Raw genomic sequence first — 24,231 nt, forward strand, 5'->3', positions numbered from 1 at the left:
GGCCGTATGAGAGGTAAGGCGACCTGTTTACAAACACACGGATTTAACAATGACTGGCTGGTGCCGTGCCGTTCAACACACGTGTTAAGGTGAGTCTTGTCTTATGGGGGAGGAGGGGAGAGTATGGAAAGTGGATGGGGGGTGATATGAGATCCACAAGGTGTCCATCGTTCAATTGGATTCTTTCCTAGAGAGAGAGAGAGAGAGAGAGAGAGAGAGAGAGAGAGAGAGAGAGAGAGAGAGAGAGAGAGAGAGAGACTGACGTGGGTGGAAGTGGCAGAAGCTGTGGTTCAGAGGTGGCACGGGAAAGGTCACCCACCCCCGCTGCACCTGCGGCAGAATGATTATGAAACAATACGGCACCTCACACGCAAAACTCTACAGATTATGACACATCCCTTGGATGTGGCAACGCCCGCCCCCCCGTGTGCCTGATTACATCTCTGTCATGTTGCGGAAAATGTAAAGCTATTCTCTCGAAGAGTAAATCACAGGTACAGTAAAATCTATTTTTATTTGGTTTTATTTAATGTACTCTCCCTTACGTAAGTCTGCTAATTTCCTTCATGACTAAGACAATAAAATCATAATCTTCAATAACTTCACTTCTTCATGCAATGTGGACCAAGCCAAGTCTTCAGTAAATATATATCAAATGACATCCCCAAACTTCAACGAACATAATGTCTACACACACCCGGATACATTTTTTTTTCCCCTTCGAAGTATACTTCATCGCATTTCAGGCACCAATCATCCTCCTACCTTGCAAGAGTCCATTATGCTGCAATTACATATGGGCCTCCAAGTGTCAGTAAATGGCGACCTGAGAACGGGGCTCTCTATGATACCCACCCCCGCACCGAGCTTAGTGTTGCCGAATCAATAGACACACACAGTGACATGCACATTCAGGGGCCACAATGCATAATGAGAGCGTACATGGTCTATGCAACAACGTCTTCAACACCTGAAGGAGATATAACACGTACTTCGGTGGGTGGTTATGATCCGATAAAACCTAGCACACAAGTGGGGGCGGAGCCACTCAACACAGACTGGACGCGCAACGTTAATCGTTAGGCTTAAAATATTTGGACATATGGGAGGTGCTGATATATTAACTTACGACAATTTATGGGCATTTCATCCAACAACAACAACAAAACACACACACACACACACACACATGCACACATACACACTCGGTAAAAGCACGATTCAAGAGCAAAAATGAAATACTTGATAAGCCCATTATCTCCCTAACTCCAGCTAATGGAAGTGTCTTCAATATAACTCCAGCAGGTGTGAGGTGCATAAGTTTTCACTGACACGCTACCATGACCTTACTAATATACCTTTTCATACCAAGTCACCAGGTTTATGAACACTTTATCATGTCCATCACACACACACACACACACACACACACACACACATAGACACACACACACATATATATATATATATATATATATATATATATATATATATATATATATATATATATATATATATATATATATATTGGAAAGGATCACAATTTTGCGCGTGATCAAGATATTCCTATGAGTCCACGGGGAAAATGAAACACGAAAAGTTCCCAAGTGCACTTTCGTGTAATAATCACATAATCAGGGGAGACACAAGAGAGAAATATAACAGTCAGTTGATATACATCGAAGAGACGAAGCTAGGACGCCATTTGGTAAACCAAATGGTGTGTGTGTGTGTGTGTCATCAAGCACATCACCTTACAAAAGTCCAGGTTCAGGAGTCTGGTAAGTTATGAATACTTTCTCGCTAGTTGACTGACGGGATGGTCTCTGAGAGGCGGAGGAATTCGGATGGGGGTTGGCTCAAGGGCTCTCGTGAGTGCGGTCAGGGTGGCAGGGTTACATGGGGGTTGGGGGGTGGAGGGGAGGTAAAGAGATGGGGTGGGAAGGCTTAACAGTTCCTTACAACTCAATCCAGGTTCTCTACTGCCACTGCCAATCAAGCAAGATATATGAGTGGATATCATACATCACCGTACGTAGGCACAACCATTTTCCACACACTTTATGTAGAAACATTACTACCCGTTGAATATGTGTGACTGTATATAAGTAATTACAAAAAATAAAGTTACCAATGAATGTATCACTAAACAGATAAATGAATACAAAAAATAGCGTTACCGAACAGGATATCTTTATTTACGAAACTGCAGTCAAGAGATGGTTTTCGTGCTTTAGCTCGGCATGCAGGGGCGAGAGCGTAATGCTATCCCGTGAACTCCTACCTCTTAACACTCGTGATTTACGCCAGTAAGACGAGGTCTCTCCCCAGCGAGGGAGGAGGGAGTCAGCGGAAGGGGATTGCGTTAGTTCGCACGGCCGCCGCTGAGTATGTCTAGCTCTGCCTTCGCTCTCTGTCCGTTGCGCTCTGCTGTTGCCAAGTATGTGTTTCGCTCTGCCCCCCTCCCACCTCGGGCGGTATGTAGTTCGCTCTACCGCCGCCATGAATAATTCGCCTCACTCTCAATATGAGAGCTTCACACCTACCATCCAACCCCATGGCACTCTAACCTCTCCAAAGTCCACCACACACACACTGGAGCCACGCTGAAAATAAACTCTGTCCACAAGAACATACGTGCGCCGCTCTGTAAATGACGAAGGAAAAAAAAAAGAAAAAAGAAGTGGTTGGGGCAGCAAGAGGTAATGCCATGTACAAGGAAAATAGCGTAAGACAAACGTTACCGAATACTTCAACAAGGCCGCGTTCAAAAGCCGCGAATAGGACAACTGCGCACGAAATCAGGACGTACTCTATAGATACTCGTAAATATGAACGAGACAAACAAACGTGCGGCATTAAAATAAACACAGGAATACATATGTGTGTGTATATATATCTTTTCTTTCATACTATTCGCTACTTCCCGCATTAGCGAGGTAGCGTTAAGAACAGAGGACTGGGCCTTCGAGGGAATATCCTCACCTGGCCCACTTCTCTGTTCCCTCTTTTGGAAAAATAAAAAAAGGAACGAGAGGGGAGGATTTCCAGCCATCCGCTCCCTCCCCTTTTAGTCGCCTTCTACGACACGCAGGGAATACGTGGGGAGTATCCTTTCTCCCCCATCCACAGGGATAATATATATATACATAGATGACTGTAAGGATAACTGAGAAATATAACGACAGAATCAGGATATACTCACAAGATTGTTGAAAAAAAAATATAATAAAAGACATTAAGATGATTTCCTTTGCCCAGACTCCACGAACACAACAACAAAACTAGAAATAATTACACGAATTCCATGATGACGGTATGGACCACAGCGGGAGCTATGAAGACTAAGGAGTGTGGACTTGAAATACAGGCAAGTGTGTAAACTGAGCGAGAGCCGCTGTGGCTACCATTTTAAAGATTTCACGAGATTCCCCCAACACCCGCCAGGGGTGAGGGAGGCGGTGAACCCATGTTTCCAAATTGCACGCGGCGCGCAGATCATATGCGAAATGGAGGCGGCCAAAGATTTATTTTCTACGAGTAATGTAAAATTCCTGGCATATGAGAGAAATGTCTAAGATCAACACAACGCGATCTACGTGAGTATTCCGTAAATATTCAGTCAAGCAAGAATACATCAGAAAAATCTTATCATAAATCTGAATATTCTATCATAGAATATACAGGACACTGGATCCCCTACCTTAACCCCACTGTATCGTAACGATGTTCAAGGACCTTGGCAAGTCCTTACCAGGCACGTTCGTTGTCACCTCCGTATGAATAAATGGGGAAATAGTGTGCGTGTGGATGGGAATAACTGGGAAACCGTGTGTGTGTGTGTGTGTGTGTGTGTGTGGAGGAAAACACGTGTGATAGCAGTAGGTCGGTGTGCGGGGCAGAGACCCAATCAACGTCAGGACCACTCCCTCTATATGCTCTCTCTCTCTCTCTCTCTCTCTCTCTCTCTCTCTCTCTCTCTCTCTCTCTCTCTATTATCTATCTATCTATACACACACACACATTATATATATATATATATATATATATATATATATATATATATATATATATATATTCAAACTTTGGTCTTCCGCTGGTTCACTAAAACTGTTCCGCTGCGCCGTTAGTGGAATAAAACTGTTGATGGCCGCAGCCCGCATGGCTGGGTCGGTTACATCTTCCTGACGCATGTCCAGGTATTTCATGGACGCAGTCCACCATATGGTCCGTTCCGTTCCTTCTGGCAACTGGCAATGAGGTGAACAACCATGTAACCCATGCATGTGTGTGTGTGTGTGTGTGTGTGTGTGTGTGTGTTTTGCTTTTCACTGGAACTTCTAATGGGCGTTCCTGGTTAACAGGCTTCTGATTCGGAGCAAATAATGATAAAAAACTTATAAATTAGCTATCTCTACCTTAAATGCGAACGTTGGTAAGCTCAGCAGTATTGCAACCGGGAGAGGATGGGTGGCTTATGGAACGCCATTATCATCTATTCTTTTTCGTCACTCGTTCTTAAAACTCGCAGAATCCGGGTTGATATCATCCTCATAAAGACAACTGTAGCTTTTCTTGTGCTCTAAGATTACATGCATGAGGGTGAAAGGCGTGCACGGGATAGAGTGAATCAGAACGATGTGGTATACTGGGGTCGACGTGCTTTCAATGGACTAACCCAAAGCATGTGAAACGTCCGGGGTAATAAACCATGGAAAGGTTTGTGGGCCCTGGTTGTGGATAGGGAGCTGATGCTTCCGTGCATCACACATGACAGATAAGAAATGAATGTGATGCGGCCTTTCTTCGTCAATTCCAGGCGATACCTCGCTAACGCGGGAAACGGCAATCAAGTAGGCAAAAACCATGAAGACGGAGTAGATATATCTATCTCCCTACAGTTTACCATGGTAATCTCTAGCTTACTGAAGGACTAATCTAATATCTACTATGAGTAAACTCTAAACAATCCCCTTCCTCTCGCCACCCCTCCTCCACGCTGACTGTGAGCGTTCGGAGAATGAGGAAAAAAAAAAAACTGGACTTGTGATGAACAGGTTCTGCGAATTACGTGTTGCCAAATGTTATGAGAGAGAGAGAGAGAGAGAGAGAGAGAGAGAGAGAGAGAGAGAGAGAGAGAGAGAGAGAGAGAGAGAGAGAGAGAGAGAGAGGCATAAACTTAACCTGGTTATTCAACGCCAATCACTCCTGGAGTTAAACTAACGACTATCAATTGGTGGAGAATACTGGAACGCAATATTCAGGCAGTCAGACACACAGCAAAAAACTTCTCTGAACAATGAGGCTAATAAGCATGAGTGTGTGTGTGTGTGTGTGTGTGTGTGTGTGTGTGTGTGTGTGTGTGTGTGTACGGGGTGGGTGGGGAGGCATCAGTTCGACATGTATCAAATCAAACTTACCTTGACTTACCTTGTCTTACGAGATCAACCAGTAAGATTATCCTTGATAATATACACACCAAGTCCAATAATCTGTACCAACACTTAGTTCAGGTTAATAATTACAGTTCTTACCGACGCTATAAAACACCACAACTAGTCATGCACATCACGAATTTCCTTAAATATAAATGTCCTTAGTAGTACACTGCAATGCCCCGTTTTCAATGACCTATGCCAACGGCTAATTTCATCTAACACATCTGATCTTACCAATATACTGTAATATAAAACACTATCTTCAATAACCTCTACACACAGAAACAAATGGTCTTACCTTTGATATATATATATGTGTGTGTATATATATACTACGTCCTATATATAATGCCCAGACGCCTCACACCTGCGGAAAAAAAAGAAAATATTTTGTTATGTATATAAAAATCACTAAACAAAATGGGAGGAACGGAAACATTTTAAGAATCTTCATCAATTCTCGCACTTAAGTGTTATAAGTTAAACCCAGACAGACGAACACACACACACACAGGAGCTGATAATCATAACATGGTGTATGTAGGTGAAGGATCTGTTATATAAGTCACAGGTGGTATGGGTACCATCGATTAGGGTGGCACTTCCCGCCAGGGTCAGTGACACCTGTGGTGTGGTCAAGCACGACAGTGGCCGTCATGTTCCCTTTTCTGGACCAGGCTGCAGTCTTTTCGTCCTGTTTCACACACTCGTGGGTTTCCGCCGCTCAGTCCCCGCGCATCTGACACATTCCATTCCATGTGTAATTCACATGACGATTAACTCTAATTTTTTTCAGTGGTAACAGGTTCCTCCCTTGCCCTAGCTCTCAGCAGAGTTCTGTCACAGGTAGAGGCAGATGAGGACACGGGGCCCTCCGAGTGGAGCACTGTCTCCCCCAAACAGGTAATTACACGAAGATGGGCGATAAGCTTGTTAGGGCGGTGGACGGTCAGAAGACAAGACACAAGGAACTTGTGAATCCCGGCAGTTTACTGAGGTTTGAAATAGCTCTTTAATAAAGAAATGGGACTATGAGTGTAGAACTCCCTCATACCGCACAAACAGGTAAGTACGTACGTATAGGTAATCACAAACACGCCAGGTACGAACTCAGGACATCTTGACAGACTCATTAACCCAAACACGGCTCCGTTCCACCTGGCGAAGGAAGGGAGCTATGGTGAAGCGAAGGTGAAGGTAAGGAGCAGGCGAGATGGTAGTTAAACTCCCCTCCTTAAACTCGCCATCACTAAAGGGTAATACAGTTTTCAGATACATTTTAGTTATGTACTCTAAGGCTTATCAACTGCCAGGGTCGTAAGGCTGTCAACTACTAGAACCATTAAGGTTGTCTATGTCTACCTGGGCTTTCCTAAGGCTTGTCAAATCAGATTCATAAAGGCTACCGATATCTAACTGGGCAATACTAAGGCTAATCACCTGCCAGGATCATTATGATTACCAATGCATAACGAGAGTTAAACATCCCTCAAGCGCTGGGGATAATACTGAGATCATATACCCTCCCTATGGATATATATGGTCGTTGTCTATGCATTACAAGTGGGCCTCGACCAGCAACGTCAGTAAATAGTTCTTTACCGTACAGTAATGAATACATACATTTCAGTGCTATACACAATAAAGATCATCGACTGAAATATCGCAAATACAGCCAGCGTCAATTCACGTCGGTACACAGCAAGAGCGGTCACTAAACACAAGCGTCAGTTACCATCAGCGTGATAACTCAACATCAAACAAAGCAGGAGAAAATGCTCGCCAAGGCTGGCCAACACTGCAACCAGCCACACTGAAAAGTAAGACGTAATTGCATGCGAAACGCGTCTCTCAGCAGCAAAATACCAGAGAGGAGTATCTGTTTTATATGTCGAGAGAGAGAGAGAGAGAGAGAGAGAGAGAGAGAGAGAGAGAGAGAGAGAGAGAGAGAGAGAGAGAGAGAGAGAGAGAGAGAGTGTGTAGCGAGGGAGGGGGGCGGGAAAGGTTATAGGAGGTGGCAGAAGTCAGGTTGGGAAGGTCGGATATCAATAAACCTTCCTCGATGCCTACGAGAAACACCATATGAGCAGCGCTTAGCCATCTGTTATGCAACTCATCACACAGCATCTGCTACCATTCCTCCACTACAACACACACACACACACATGAATTCAGCGAGTTGTATGATGGTATAGAACGCTAAAGCGATGAAAGTGTGAAGCTCCCTCCTAGTACAGGACAAAGAGGTAATTATATACAAACACTCGAGTGGACAGCTCCCTCCCCGTAACACAGGTAGTAATGACACACACACACACACACACACACACACACACACACACACACACACACACACTGCTGACACAAACACCGATCACTTCTTCGGAAACGCAAAGACATAACAACTAAAGGTCATTACATGAAATTAAGCAAGAAACTTGTTAGTTGTAAAGTGCTTTCACAGGTAAAAAAAAAATAATGGATCAATGAAAAAAGTGTGATTGTGAATGTAGGCATCATACAAATATTGAAGAAGTCAAATGATATTAAAGTTCAAGAGATGGAGTTCCTTCCCTTTCCGTACGGACGGGTAATTACACAGACACACATACAAACTTCCAGTCTATCCTATAATAAACTGCCAAGTACAGATATTACCACTAAAGTAAAAAGGCGGACGTCCAGCTAGAGGATCATAATTACTAAAAGATCCATATGAAGCCTCGAGAGAGTTCCCATATTTCATTCATTCAAAATCCAGCAACAGCAAGATATCTCTCATTACCAGCACTAATGATGGATGCCATTAATGTCTGGTTAATCATACCAAAACCCAGCACGCGAAGTACCACTATGTATTTTGTTTACACATTCCATGTCTAATTGACTAAATCCATCATCGAATCGTTTTGGAGTCATCATAATATGTGGAAGGAAAAAACAAGAGGTATTTCTCAGATCACTTTATCATATGCAAGCGTATCGTCCAAAATGATATTTTCCCTTAAATACACGAAGGTGCAACTGTGCATTACCAGTTCAGTCATACTGTACCTTGTTGTATAATTCAGTGACCCGGTTACGGGACCTTTTGTGCACTCGTATCATTCTCTATCACGCCACCGCCCACAGGATAGGTGTGAGTACACACAATTCACCCAGATATTGCGTCAAACTCCCACCCCCTACAGAACCAGCCAGGACAAACAGAGGGGGCAGGAGGTACAAATGACATAAATGTAAGCAGAGGTCATACACATGAATAGGATAAACCACAATCACATGTACAATACACCACCAACATCCGTACATATATGCCGTTCGGCTGACACTTACGGATTAGGAGCAAAACAGTTCTATTTTGCATCATCGTTGCCATCTTCTGTTTAAATGGCCTACATCTTTGAAAATAATCCATCAACCAACTTAGAGATTAAAAACAAGCTATCATTCTAGTTATACCATCTACTTACTCGTAAAAATCAATGGAAATTGCTAAACAACAAACATGAAGTATATATATGATCTGATTCAGGTTTAACCATATGCATCTGATATTCAAGGTTAGACATATGAATCCATAAAAAGGAAATAAACATATCGTTTATAACATTCTGTATGGACCGTTTCCCGGATCCACCCCGTTATACAACGCAATACAATGGCTTACCTACCGCATGCGCAAATGGACCCTCCATTTATATATACTGGCCAAACCTTTACTCATAAACATATTCCATTATCCCATGTTTTTAGTCCCGTGAGCACCACAGTAAGACCTTTTAGCCCTCCAGTACAACTCTAGTGTATGATGGTACGTCATCTAACCAGACCCTTAAGGGCAGAGGGGTCGTCCAACGGAGGCAAAACAATTAACATGAGTTATGTCTGCACTACCACTTCCTTATCCAGTTAAAACACTGCCCGACCGTTGAGGATTACACACGTGTACACTAACACTGGTTTGAAAATAGGAGGACAAACAAATACAAAACAAAATGAACCCCAGTATCATTTGGGAGGGTGTACTAATAACGCTGGGACGGTTGGGCGTTGTAACAGCCGCTGGGCTATTACAGCTAACGGACGAGCACCAGCAGCCTAACCTTCCATAAAGTATCTCCCGCGCCTGTTTACCTACACTGGATCCATTGTGAACCTACCCGTTCGATTCAATAAAACCTTTTTTTTTTCCAAACTAATCTACTATTTACAAAATGCGACCTATTCACTCTCAACAATTTACCCTATTCTTCCTGTGCAACCTATTCATTTCCAACTACTTGGTTTATTCAGACACCTTTTTCTCCACTATTTGAACTACTTTGACTATCAAATGAGGTCTCATGCGTCACAATTCATCTCCATTACACTCCAACCTTTTCTTTCGCGCAAAAATATCTAACTTGATCTTTCATTACCAGTCCTACTTTCTAGCAGCTAGTTAATGCCAACTCGAAATATTCTAAAATAAAACTTGTAAACTATGGTAAGGTCTGGGGGGGGGGGGGGTCTGGCTGTGAAGAGGGAGCTGTGGTTTCGGTGCATTACACATGACAGCTAGAAAATGGATGTGAGCGGTTGTGGCCTTTCTTCGTCAGTTCATGGTGCTACATCGCTAGCGTGGGAAACGGCGATCATGTACGCAAAACAATAACTGTAACATCATTCTATCACGATTTCAGTCATAATTCCGTTCATAAAAATCTATAAAAATCTGCAAAAAGAAAAGAAAAATCATACTCTTCGCTACAGTTTGACCTCGTTGACTTTCCGTCGTTAGAGTAACCAGTCAGAAAATTATCATTTTTTGACACCCGAGCGCTGATTATCACACAGTTGTCCAGTGGTGCCCAGGTAAATCATAAATAAAAACAAAAACACACGGCACCACAATCCTTGGCTACATAAAACATGGGCAATGCGAAGGCTTTCTCAAGCCCTTCGTTCGAACCCGGAAGCTTTTCTTGTCTGTCTGTCTGCCCACCACCCCCAGGAGGCTTCGCTCGCTGTTCGTCCCCAGCGGAGACTTTGCCAGCTGTTCGTCCGCACTGGAGGATTTCCTATTAGTTCGCCCGCACCGAAGGATTTCCTATAAGTTCGTCCGCACCGCAAGATTTCCTATTAGTTCGTCCGCATCGGAGGATTTCCAATTAGTTCGTCCGCACCGGAGGAATAGTTCGTCCACATCGGAGGATTTCCTATTAGTTCGTCCCAACTTTTCGTCTGCACCTGGAGGCTTTCTAAACGGTTCGTGTACACCCGATGGCTTCACCAGCTGTCCCCCCCCCCCCCTCCCGCAACCGTTTAACGACATTCCTTTAAAAAATTTTCAGTCATCCCTTAAAATTCTTAATATCTCGCGAGTTTTAGGTCGACCTACAGGAAATTTGGCATGTAAGTTTTTTTTTTTTTTTTTACATATGTGTCTATTCACATTGGCATCTCTTACTATAAACCGATCCATTAATAACAACGACACAACAAGCTTGTTTTCTTGGAGCTTCGCCAGAGCAAGGGGGAACAAGCTACATAACATTATTACCTTTACCGCAGCCAAACAGTCGTATGGGATCGCTCCATTTTGGAGCAATAACCGCCATGTTAACCGCCATGTTGTATAAGACTTAATAACCGCCATGTTATGGAAGACTTATGTACAGGGAAGTTGAGACGGTTCGTAAAGACAGAACGTCATATATTCACAACAGTTCCAACGCCTAGTAATAACAATAATAACCCATCCAAAAAAAAACCTCTTCTCGTTAATTATATTCATTAAAAACTTTTCCTACTTACAAGAATTTCCGTCTTTTTCTCACAAAACTTATCATGACTAATAATACTAAATGGTCATTATTTGTGGCAGGACACCATGTAAAAAAAAGAAAGAAAAAAAAAAGGCGAGGATGCCAGCAGGATTCGCTTTAGAGTATTATGACCTTGTGATGAACACCCGCACATGCATCACAATGATTGGGAAACCTCACACCACCACCACCACGACGCGCCGGGGCACAACACATGAGGCACAAGGGTTAACCCCATCCGTCACACAAACAGCAGCAAAGTGACGCTTCTTGGTAAGTCGCTGGCCCTCAAATCCAACCCAACAAACACGTCTTTATAATGACGGTATACGTAGTCTCATATCTTATCTCCTAAACAAGCTCACAATGTTCAGAACTTTCGACTGGTGATGCTAAGCTGATGTTCACAGCGTCCTAGGCAATTTTCGAGACAGTGCCTTAAAGACCCCGCAACCTACGTCCACAGATGAAGTCCGCAGTCGCTTCGCTCGCTCGCTCGCTCGGCCGGCCGGCCGGCTCTCCGCTCTGTAACCCGGATCCCTTTAAAAACTACTTCCCTGTTTCCCAGTGATGGAGGGCGACAAAACCCCGCTTCCGGCCATGGGGTGCTTTTGCCTGCGTGCTGAGGGTGGATATCCTGTATCCACATGCGAAGGCTGGGCTCGGCGTCAGTATGGTACACCACACCTCACACTGTGTTTGATATACAGCCGCCGGTGTACAACACATACATCCTGTGTATTGTCGAAGGTCACGATGTATGCGTATACACCTATCTAATAACGTATACGTATATACGTGCATGCAGTATGTCCTGCTGCCTCAAACAACCTGGCTGATCATAGAAGCTATTAATACAGCTTGCTTCTACACTGAGCTGGAGACGTGGAGACAACCCTTCAAAATAAACTGGTCAACACACAGCGAGTGCAAAAATAGCGATACGGTCATTACTTACCCACGAACGACAACACGACGCTTGCGACGAGGGCCGGAACGACGGACTCGGGCAGGGGGGGTGGAACGACGGACACGGAATGGAACGAAGGCCGTGGGATAGAAAGACATGAGATAGGCCGACGGAAACGGGATGGACCTAGCATGGAAGGGAATGAAGGACGGTGGAAGGAACGAGGATCGCGGAACAAAGAACACGGGACCAAGGGAACAGAGGACGGAGTTACAAAGGCGTCAACGGGACGAAGAACGCAGAACGGAACGAAGAACAAAGAACGAAGGAGAGGACTATGGATTTCACCGACCATATCAAAAATTTCAGATGAAAGCAAATCCATATCACCACAGTATACCACAATATACGTATACTCCATTATATCAAATAACGTCTGAAATTACCCGTCTCCCTTTCAAGTTAAAGTCGGATGATGGGAAGGCATGTACGGCAAACAAAAAGGGAAATATTTAAAGGTATTCACAGAGAACCTTCATATGAGGGGAAACTTTTTTTCTGTTTTCATGCGAGCTGTAAAATCATACGTGAGGCGCTATGGTACAGGAAATCCTCGGGGTTTATCTCAACTTCATTAACACTAACTAAGGTGCTTTATGAACAAAGTTCTCACCAATGAATACAGCGATCATAAACATTTCATCTGTATCCCCTCCCCCCCTCTTTTTTTTTATACACATTTGCCATTTCCCGCGTTATCGAGGTAGCGTCAAGAACAAAGGGGGAAAAAAAAATCCTCACTTTGCCCCCTTCTCTGCTCCTTCTTTTGGAAAAGTAAAACCTGAAGGGAAGTGTTTTCAGCCCCCCGTTCCCACTTACATTACATACATACCACACATTAAGGAAGGCTCCATAAATATATGCCAATCAAGCAAAAAAGAAAAAAAATGTCAATAGTTTATTACTAAACACAACTCCATTCCTGAGGATGAATGAGCCATCACACACTGACCTTATAATGAGCCTGACAAGAAAGCGAAACGTCTCAAATAACTCCAAAGGCGTCACTCTACACGGGTAGATCAACCCGTGTCATGGAACCAAAGTGCATGAGAATTGCTCTTTAATGGAATTAATTACATTTTTCCTTCATGGCTTGTATGTAAAGGATAAACTTGGTGGTAAATCAGAACCTTCCTAGTATTCTTTTTTTTTTTCCTCCTTTACGTAATTTCTGAAAGCACTGTAATACTTGTTGATTTTAAAAGATTTACGTAACATATCAAAAGCATCCAAAAATTACATTAACACCTGAACCCAACGACATTTTCGTGTGTGTGAATCAAGATCAAATCTATTATTCTCTTCTTTTTATCTTTCACCAACTCTGAAACAAACAAAAATAAAAGCAGCAGCTACGCGTAGTGAAGCATTCGAATCCCATTATCCAACAGTTAATACCTTCACTCGTTCGAATCCCGGGGAAAATCTTGAACCAGCTGCCACACATTTTACTGACGCGTTTGGAGAGAACAGCGTCTCTCAAATGGAGCCAACACCCCGACCTTTACCGCGGCTGGCGGACCTCTGTAATCATCATTGAGATTTTTGTCCAGTTGCATTTTACTTCTCCCTTCAATTTCCAGAGTTGGGGCACGACAAAGGCCCACCCAACACTGGGATGTTCCGTAAGTCTGAACGTAGTAGGTATGTGAGCCTTTGTTCTGTACGTCTGAATGTGGTCATGTGAGCCTTTGTCCTGTACGTCTGAACGTGGGCATATGAACCTTTGTCCTGTACGTCTGAACGTGGGCATGTGAGCCTTTGTCCTGTACGTCTGAACGTAGTAGGTATGTTAGCCTTTGTCCTGTACGTCTGAACGTGGGCATATGAACCTTTGTCCTGTACGTCTGAACGTAGTAGGTATGTTAGCCTTTGTCCTGTACGTCTGAACGTAGTAGGTATGTTAGCCTTTGTCCTGTACGTCTGAACGTGGGCATGTGAGCCTTTGTCCTGTACGTCTGAACGTAGTAGGTATGTTAGCCTTTGTCCTGTACGTCTGAACGTAGTAGGTATGTTAGCCTTTGTTCTGTACGTCTGAACGTGGGCATATGAACCTTTGTCCTGTACGTCTGAACGTAGTAGGTATGTTAGCCTTTGTCCTGTACGTCTGAACGTAGTAGGTATGTTAGCCTTTGTCCTGTACGTCTGAACGTGGGCATATGAACCTTTGTCCTGTACGTCTGAACGTAGTAGGTATGTTAGCCTTTGTCCTGTACGTCTGAACGTAGTAGGTATGTTAGCCTTTGTTCTGTACGTCTGAACGTAGTAGGTATGTTAGCCTTTGTCCTGTACGTGAATGTGAGTCCTGTAAGTCTGAATGTGGGAATGTGAGTCTTTGTCCTATATTTGTGAACGTAGGCATGCAAGTCCTTCTTAACAGCTTAATAAATTGATCTGGTTTTAACCTCATCATCAACTTTGGATTTGCCCCCATCAACTTCAATCTTTCCTCAATCAACTTACACTTTAGGGCCATCAAATCGAGATTTACCTACGCCAAGTCAAGTCGTACCTTCAATTCAACTCGAGTTATATCTCCATTAACTTAAATCATACCTCGATTAATTTAAGTTTTACACCCCCAACCCTTAGACTTACGCTCTACCTCCGCCAACTGAAGTTTCACCAACAACAACTTGAGTTACGCCCAAAACAACCTAAGTTCCACCTCCATCAAGCCCCGGCGAAACCATAAACTCGCACTTAACCCATTCACACTCGTCTATCGACCCTATATTCAAAGTTCTGCCGGACGGAGGGAAGGCGCTGGCTTTAGCTAGCAGGCTGACCTTGTGGCTCTTATATACACACCTCACCCAACCCAACAAGACAAACAACCACAGCTCAAGGATCACTCCAGCGATCCTAAGCGACCATTAGCATAACCATCAAGGTTATGGTAATGAGGTACGCGCGTACACACACACACACACACACACACACACACACACACACACACACTCCGTCATACGGGAGGTGATGTTCATGGAGTGGCACGGGAGGATGGAGGGACGATGATGGGAGGGGAGAGACAAGGAGGAGAGAAAGAGAAAGAGAGGGAGACGAGAGAGGGAGATGAAAAAAGAAGAAACATCACGATGAGGAAAGAAGTAAACGGTAATAAGAGGACAATATAACAACGACATACAATGGTTAACACCACGCGACCAACACAGAACATAAAGCATACAAATACGGCCTTCAACGGGACTAGACCCAACCACCTACCAACCAGCTCAGGTACAAGGGTTAGGGGTCATACCCGTCTCACTTTCGCTTCCGGAAGAACCCATCTCCCTCACTCCCGCTTCCGGACCAACTTCCTCCTATACTACGTGGATCCTTGTGACGCAGGGGACCCCTCAACCTCTGACCTCACACACACACACACACACACACACACACCGAATCCTGCTTCCGGGTCCTCTTCCCAGAAATACCACTGGGTCCTTGTACTGGTGGGCCTCTCCACCCGCGATAACCCCTTGACATCAACATACCCCTCCACACACACACACACACACACACACACACACACCTGAACCTCCTTCCTGATGACCTTCCTCGACGTCTCGCGTACCTTAGGTCACGGAGATGCCCCCGGCCTACCATCCCCTTGGGAAAAAGACCACGTCTCACTACATGACATGATATCAATATACAAAGTACATAGCGCAAACATGGCCCACGGGTATAGTGAGAGTGTGTATACGGTCTTAGAATGACCTTTAACGCCTGAAGAAGGTGTTAAAAGATTTTTTTGGGTTGGTGGATGTAACTTACGGTGACGGCCTTAATGACCCTCTGTCAGTGGAGATGATAGGCCCAGAGCCCAAACAGCCAACCAATCATCGCCGGAGACCCACACACACATAGTTTTCCATCCTTAACGGATGTGAAGTTGGGTCTGATGCAAATGTGTCACCGTTGGTTTCCCGCTGTGTAAACAATCACACAAGATGGATAACGAATACATATGAATCACCATAACGACAAACACATATGTGAAAACCTTAATCAGTGTGACCTGGTGTGTAAACTGGCCGGCTTAGAAGAAGTTTACCGTGTTACCGGCAAACTATGTAGTTTCCAACATCTTTAACACCTTAGTATACTAACAGTAAGTTGACTTGGGAATATACACCTGATATACCATTAATACTCTAACTGCAAAATCCTCCCAACAATATTGACAACACTCACAACACACTGGTTTACCAACCATCTTCTAACTACACGTTACTGACAACTTTATCTTTTTAGGCCAGGAGACAACAGCTCGACCCACCGGAGCATAACGCCACAAGTCCATAACAATTCTTATACGTTCAAACGATTTCGATCAAATTAGGGCGATACTTACGATTTCCACACACACACACACACACACACACACACACACACACACACACACGTTAATTACACTCAATGGACGAGACTTGAGCATTTCCAAAGCAATACAACAGATTACCCTGAGTTAGCTCTCTCTCTCTCTCTCTCTCTCTCTCTCTCTCTCTCTCTCTCTCTATATATATATATATATATATATATATATATATATATATATATATATATATATATATATATATATTCGACATTTCCCGTATTAGCGAGGCAGTGCATGGAACACACGAAGAGATGGCCTCAAATGTCCACATCCACTTTCGAGGTGTCATATATATATATATATATATATATATATATATATATATATATATATATATATATATATATATATATATATATATACACACAACTTCAACAGAGTAGCTGCCCTTCCATGGAACAATACAGCGAACAGGCCTGGTAGGAACAGGCTTTCCAATCCGGGACTTTAGCGTTGTATCAGCTCTACAAGTTCCATCAGTTGCCCCCCTCCCCCGCCCTTGATGCCGCCATGATCTCCCCGGGCCCAGCCTCGCTCGATGGACGCGAGATATCACCGGGGGCCGAAGTCCTTCCTCGACGTCTGCCGGGGGGGTTAATCGACTGACATACAGACTGTTCTCCCTTGGCGGCTCTCCTCGAGTGCTTTGCTCCTCTCTCTCTCTCTCTCTCTCTCTCTCTCTCTCTCTCTCTCTCTCTCTCTCACTGTGCTCCCATCGACCGACCCGGGGGAGGGAGGAGGAGAGGTGGGGGAGGAGGGAAGGCAAGAGATGCTCTTGGCGTCATAAGAGACCATGTTCTCATCGACATGAGAGACCATGTTCTCATCGTCATGAGAGACCATGTTCTCATCGTCATGAGAGACCATGTTCTCATCGTCATGAGAGACCATGTTCTCATCGACATGAGAGACCATGTTCTCATCGACATGAGAGACCATGTTCTCATCGACATGAGAGACCATGTTCTCATCGACATGAGAGACCATGTTCTCATCGACATGAGAGACCATGTTCTCATCGACATGAGAGACCATGTTCTCATCGTCATGAGAGACCATGTTCTCATCGTCATGAGAGACCATGTTCTCATCGACATGAGAGACCATGTTCCTATCGTTCTTGTAATCAAAAAAAATAAAAATTCTCCCTATTGTCCCCACACTTGTACCCGGATGTTGGCTTTAATGCTAACGATAGCACGGTCTTCGTCCCAATTCCATTATCGCCTGCAGATGCCGGTAAGATGGTGTGTGTGTGTGTGTGTGTGTGTGTGTGTGTGTGTGTGTGTGTGTGTGCGGGGGGGAGGGGGTTATTATTACCATCGGCCTGGTACTCGGCAGGAGAATGGAGGGTTAGGAATGAACAGCTTCCATTTTCTACATTCAGTCGTACTGATTCAAAATGCATTTTACACCCAAGCCTTTTGAAGCAATCGATTCACAAAGAAAGAAAAGAAAAAAAAAAAAAGATTCCACAGCATTTCGCTAAGCCTTTCAAGCTTTGGAAGTAAAACATCATCCTCTTTAAGCTTCGGACCAATACCGCTTGGGAATTTTGTGACGCTTCTTTTTTATTTTTTCTCTCACAAAAACAAACGTATTTTGAAGGACGTTTCTCTTATGTGAAGAGGCATATATATATATATATTTTTTTTCCACTCACATCCAGTGCTGCACCGCTTGCCAAACGAAAACAGGAATCTATGTGAAGTGGTCGCTTATCCACAAAAGACCATTTGAAATGATTCTAGGTGTATGAGGGAAACGTTATAAAAGCATTTTGATGAGATTCTCGATGGTAACCAATTACCTATTGGTAATTACCTATTTGTACTGCATGGGGAGAAAGTTCCTTATACTCGAGGGGGCCCCCCCCCCCATCTTGTGAATATCCTCTGCTACCATACAACTTCTCAAATTGATGTCTGTTGTTTGTATCAAGCCATTCCATTTCATCCACCACTCTACTCCTTAAAAAAGAAGCATTTCTTTACATTCTTTTTTTGTTGAAGAGTTCTTGCTTAGCATCATGCTATACCACCCACTGGTGTGTGTGTGTGTGTGTGTGTGTGTGTGTGTGTGTGTGTGTGTGTGTGTGTGTGTGAATCAGACATACACGTGTATACAAAGGCATACACAAGCTGTGGGTATTGGAAGGTAACATGTCAGATGTGTTCCTGTGGGACCTCCAGAACATATATATTCGACAGGGGTCTTGCTTGACCAAAATGTCGGCAATATTGCCTCTGGGTCTTGGCAAGTTAGGGAAAATACCACATAGCAGTTGTTGCTCAGACTGTTACATATGTACGACCGGGTGATCTTGGTCAAGTTGTCATAGAATCTCACCAGCAAATCTTGACTATATTGTTGGTGATACCATCAAGAAGTCCTGGTTTAACTGTTGGAGATATCATCAAACAAATGTTGATTACACTGCTGGAGATATCACCAACATAACTAGGTTATACTGCTGGAGATACCTTCGAAAATTCTGGTTGAAGTGGTTGGAGATACCAGCGATAAACCTTGGTTAAATTGTTGAAGATACCAAAAAAGAAATCTTGGCCAAATTGTTGAGGACATTACCAACGGATATTGGCCAAAACTTCTAAAGGAATCACCAGCGGACCTTAGCCAAGTTGTCAGCAGTATCGAGGACGAATCTTGGTCAAAAGTCGCTGCGTAATTGAACCTTCAACACCAAAAGGTGTTGGCGACTATGCCGGCAGCTGTTGAGACCCCCCCCCCCCCCCAAACCAAAACAATCGAATACGTAAGCATAATGTCAAGTCTCGTCACAGCATCTTGCCTACACCTTACAGGCTTACAGTACCCATCCTGGACCCCCGTATACCAAGGAGGCTGGATGGCCACGGACCAGCACGAATGGAGAACTCTCTCCCCGTGCAGCTCAAATAATTGCAAATGGTTAGCCATAAGGCAAAGAGTTACTTACGAAAAGAAAAATGCTAGTCTACAGTACAAAGTCTCTGCAATCCTTACAGCCATTACGATACACACCTCGTCTAAGATATTTTGGGTTCGTCATATCAGATATTTTGTTATCAGTTGAGACAATGTTATCAGCTGGGATCATAGAATAGTGGATCTCTTTTTTTTTCCCGGGACTCCACTTTGTTTGCAAGACCAACTGCAATTTTCTACGCTTCAGTTATTGTAATTTGGTGATCACCATCGACTTGACCAACTGCAATTTTCTATGCTTCAGTTATTGTGGTTTGGTGATCACCATCGACTTGCAACGCCATCCTGACTCAATCACTGACCATGGGCGACTGTCACTCACTCATGGCTGTTTTCATGACTGTGGCTTTCGTGACTATCTCTGGTACTTGCTTGTCGTATCAGGACGTGATAAGAAACACACCTGTTTGAAGAGAGGGTCTCGGTTATGGCAAGGGCGAGGCGAGTGTGTGTGTGTGTGTGTGTGTGTGTGTGTGTGTGTGTGTGTGTGTGTGTGTGTGGCTAAGAGAGTATGTGAGACAAGAAAAAAACACACTTTCTTCAATCACCGGGACACACACACACACACACACACACACACACACCAGTGGTACAAGACTATGATTAATGATAAAAGTAACAAGTTTTTTTTTTTTTTTTCGTCTACTCGTTCTTCCCTCACCAACACCACCACCATCAGCAGCACCAACGCCCTAGATAATGCTGTTGTCTGCATGGACCGTCGCATTACCTATCACCACCCAGCAGGTTTACGACCTAATAGCTTGCGTGATCAAAACTCAACGTGGAATCACCTGTTTATCATCCCTCTGCCACATCCAGTACGCTGCACCCACCCAAACCACCGTCCAAACCAACTTCCTCTGGTTACTTTACAATGGTTCAGTGCTTTCGTATACGCGGGTACCTATAAACATTCTTAACCATCATATGTGCGAGGGTACCTATAAACATTGGGGTAATCGTACCCTCAGGGGGGTCGTGCCCTCGTGCTCTGGGGGGAGGGGGGGAGGTAGGAGGAGGAGGAGGAGGAGGAGGAGAAGGAGGAGACACAGGAGGAGGAGGAGGAGGAAGAGTGAGGGAGGGAGGAAGGGGAAGAGGCCGACCGATACATCGTACCGCCAAAAGCCATCAACGCCGCCCAACTCTCCTGGAATCGACTGCCACAGAATCCATCCTCCTCTTGACTCTACCACACGTGCAGCACGCCTCCCTCCTCACCTCCCTTCCTGCCCGCCTCAACCAACCACACCAAAACCCTCTTAAGCCTGATCAGATATGGATAATCTATACGATGCGTGTGCCCTACGAGGAATCTATTCAGTCATGTACCTCTCTCCTCTGCCCTCTTGCATTAATTCGATGATTAACCTCATCTACCGTGCCGGGTTGACTTAGTCATCTACCTCATCTACCTCGATACCCCGCTGGAATCATTCACTCATCTACCACGCCGAATTCATCCAGTTATCTGCCTCATCTTCAAGGAACACACACACACTGGACATGGTCGCTCCTCTGATTACCTAGATAGGCCATCCAGCTCCACTTACGTACACCTCACTTCTAGTCCAAGCTGGCTGTGTGTGTGTTTGTATGTGTGTGTGTGTGTGTGTGTGTGTGTGTGTGTGTGTGTGTGTGAGTGTGTGTGTGTACGCGATTCCAAGGCAGTGTGGAAGCCATATAATTCAAATCTCTCCGTGTCCCATGCACGCACACGAAGCGAAATAAAATTTCTAAGGGTATTTGAGATGAGTAAAAGAAACAGGTCCCGAATACATTCAGAAAACGCTATCTTCTTACGTCTTACGATTATACTAAGGTAATGCAGGGATAACTCACATTAAACCTGTCGAAGACAAGACCTAATGATCCACTTAAAGGCAGTGTCTATAATTCCACCTAAGCAGAACTTCGTTTTAGAAGAATCTTATTTCAGCCCTCATTACCCAAGCCACAATGTAAGTATAAAATCCCTGCAAACTCTAAATATATGTGGACGACAGCTCCTCAACCCAAACACACACAAAATCGAAAACAAAAACGATTCCAGTGGAACAATATAAACAAAGTACGAACGACAAACAGTCAAAGGGATATGCCTCAACTGCACTCGTTCGAATGAAAGACTCGAAGTCCACAATAACACAGTCGAAGCAAGGTCTCTCCCTACCACCCCACTGTACAAAACACACGCTCAAAGAGTTCCCTTCTTGCAGGGTCTTTGCTGGAGTTCGAAGCTCCTCTTCTTCCCTGTCCCATCCTCATCGCCAGCACTGAACATGTTCCTCGGAGATTCGTCCCGCCCTTGGAATGCAGCTCGACTGTTCAACGCACACTGAACGCGCACCCGGTGATTCGAGATGACTTCGACCCATGAACACAACAGTATGAACCCTGAACACGAAGGATCGAACCTTGGGCACGAAGGTTACGAACTCCGACCCGATGCTACGACCCCTAAGCACAACGTTACGACTGTGACCGATGATGATGAGACCTCTGACGTAAACCTAAAATATTAGGGTCAAACTACACACACACACACACACACACACACACACACACACACAAATAGATACACTGTCTAAAGTCTGACTTATATACTTGGGTGGACAGAGAACCAATAAGCTGGGAAGTAGAGAACGAACACCCAGCAGGGAGAGAGACCAGCGACAACCAGTGTGGGAGAGACCATGAACAGAGAACACAATACAGCAGGAGGGAGTGTGATTGTGGGCAGGGGGGAGGGGGAAGAAGGGGGTACAACGGGTGGGAGGTAGGACCAGCATGGCCGTGTGTGCTGGTGCCTCGCACACCAAACAAAGCAGACCCCCTGGTGTTTCCACACAATGATTGCCTTCAGTGGTCCCCCAGCATCCTCACCACTCTGTCCTTGCTTGCCCTACAGTGATGCTTGCACATAGTGAGAGCCTTCAGTGCATGCCAGCATCCTCACCACTCTGTCCTTGCTTGACCTACAATGACGACGTTTGGAACATCTCTTCTAATTACCGCGTGCATGATACGAGCTGTTGTGATCTTTATCTAAAGTTACCAACAACAACAACAAAAAAAAGAATAAAAAGTTACTGAAATCTATAATCCAAGCTTTATCTGAATTTCTGCGACTTTCCCGGAGCTTAAGCTGTGCACGAGCCATGCATGGCACGAGCATCTATTCTGTTACTCTATCAAAGCTCACGTCTGTGCCTGACTTCTGTATAAACTGAGGCTCTTAAACGTGACTTTCTTGTGTTTCTCGCTTGTTACCAACAACCAGAGCCCCGACACTTCATATGTATATATATGTACGTGTCGTAGAAGGCGACTAAAAGGGGAGGAAGCGGGGGGCTGGAAATCCTCCCCTCTCTTTTTTTTTTTTCCAAAAGAAGGAACAGAGAAGGGGGCCAGGTGAGGATATTCCCTCAAAGGTCCAGTCCTCCGTTCTTAACGCTACTTCGCTAACGCGGGAAATGGCGAACAGTATGAAAGAAAATATATATAGAGTGGATGTGCCGTTCTTCGTCTGTTTCCTGGTGCTACCTCGCTGACCAGGGAAACTTATAACACAAAAATCAGGTGTTGCCTCTCTGGTTACTTTTAAACTACAAAAGAACAATCAGCTAACACTTTCCTTGAGCTGTAAGAATGAGCCTACAAAAGCTAACACTTTCCGAGAACTAAAAAGTTAGCCTACTAAAGCTAAGACTTTCCTCTGCGCTATATAGTGGACCCCACGTAAGCTAAGACTTTCCTCTGCGCTATATAGTGGACCCTATATAAGCTAAGACTCTCCTTGACCTGTATAGTAAGCCTTCATATATCTAAGACTTTCTTTGACCTATATCGTGAGCGTACATAAGCTCAAGCCCTTCTGAGTGCAGGACAGCTGAGCAACAGCATTTCAAAGCCTCAAAGGGTTATACAGCGAACCTACAGAAACTCACACCTTCCTGGAACTGCATTATTATCCTACATAATAACATATCCTGGTATACATACACACCGTTATGTACACGCGTCCCCAAAGGACACATAACCATCGAGAGCGCACAGAAAGTTTGCTACGTTTCACCTGAAATACGTTACGTTTGTGCAATACATTACTAAGCCTGAGTTTATTTGTGATGTTCTTGTAAAAAAGCCTTACATTCCCGATACCAAACGTTCCGTCGTATTTACACCACTGTAAATGCTGTTTACAACCAAAGTGATATCTAGTAGACCCTCTGTGACTATATATGAAAAATAAAATCTGACTATACATGAAAAAAAAAAACGTAAGAGCACACACTGACCAAGCAACAAACCGGTAAACAAAACAAAAAAAAAAAAAAAAACCTGCACCCCCTCCCTCTACCCCACCCCCCCTTCCCTTCTTACTAAGCAGTGAAAGTGGTCCCATGACTTTTATGACTCCACCAATCTCTGCCTTTTCCGCGCGGGTCACTGCCATCACAGGCCACACGCTCACCCAGTGCCTCCTGGCTGGCTTCCTAGCACGTCAACCCCCCACCCCACCCCAACTCATGCTGGACGTGCAACACGGAGGCTCGTAATGGTGGTCGGTGGTCGTTGTGGTGTGGGTGTGAGGGAGGAAGGAGGGGCAAAAGGTATATAATAGTCTCCCCT

At 44.4% G+C, this 24,231-nt stretch overlaps 1 protein-coding gene across 2 annotated transcripts in view; it reads right to left on the reverse strand.

Annotated features, from left to right (window-relative positions):
* ZnT63C (zinc transporter 63C) overlaps nt 1–24,231 on the reverse strand; it is a 143,137-nt gene that overhangs the window by 82,072 nt on the left and 36,834 nt on the right. For both annotated transcript variants that reach the window (XR_011715098.1, XM_071681808.1), the window contains one exon: nt 5,737–5,805. The gene's annotated coding sequence lies outside the window, so the exon portion shown is untranslated. The remainder of the gene's footprint in view (nt 1–5,736; nt 5,806–24,231) is intronic.

This window comes from Panulirus ornatus, chromosome 33, assembly GCF_036320965.1.
Source record: "Panulirus ornatus isolate Po-2019 chromosome 33, ASM3632096v1, whole genome shotgun sequence".
Lineage (NCBI taxonomy): Eukaryota > Metazoa > Arthropoda > Malacostraca > Decapoda > Palinuridae > Panulirus > Panulirus ornatus.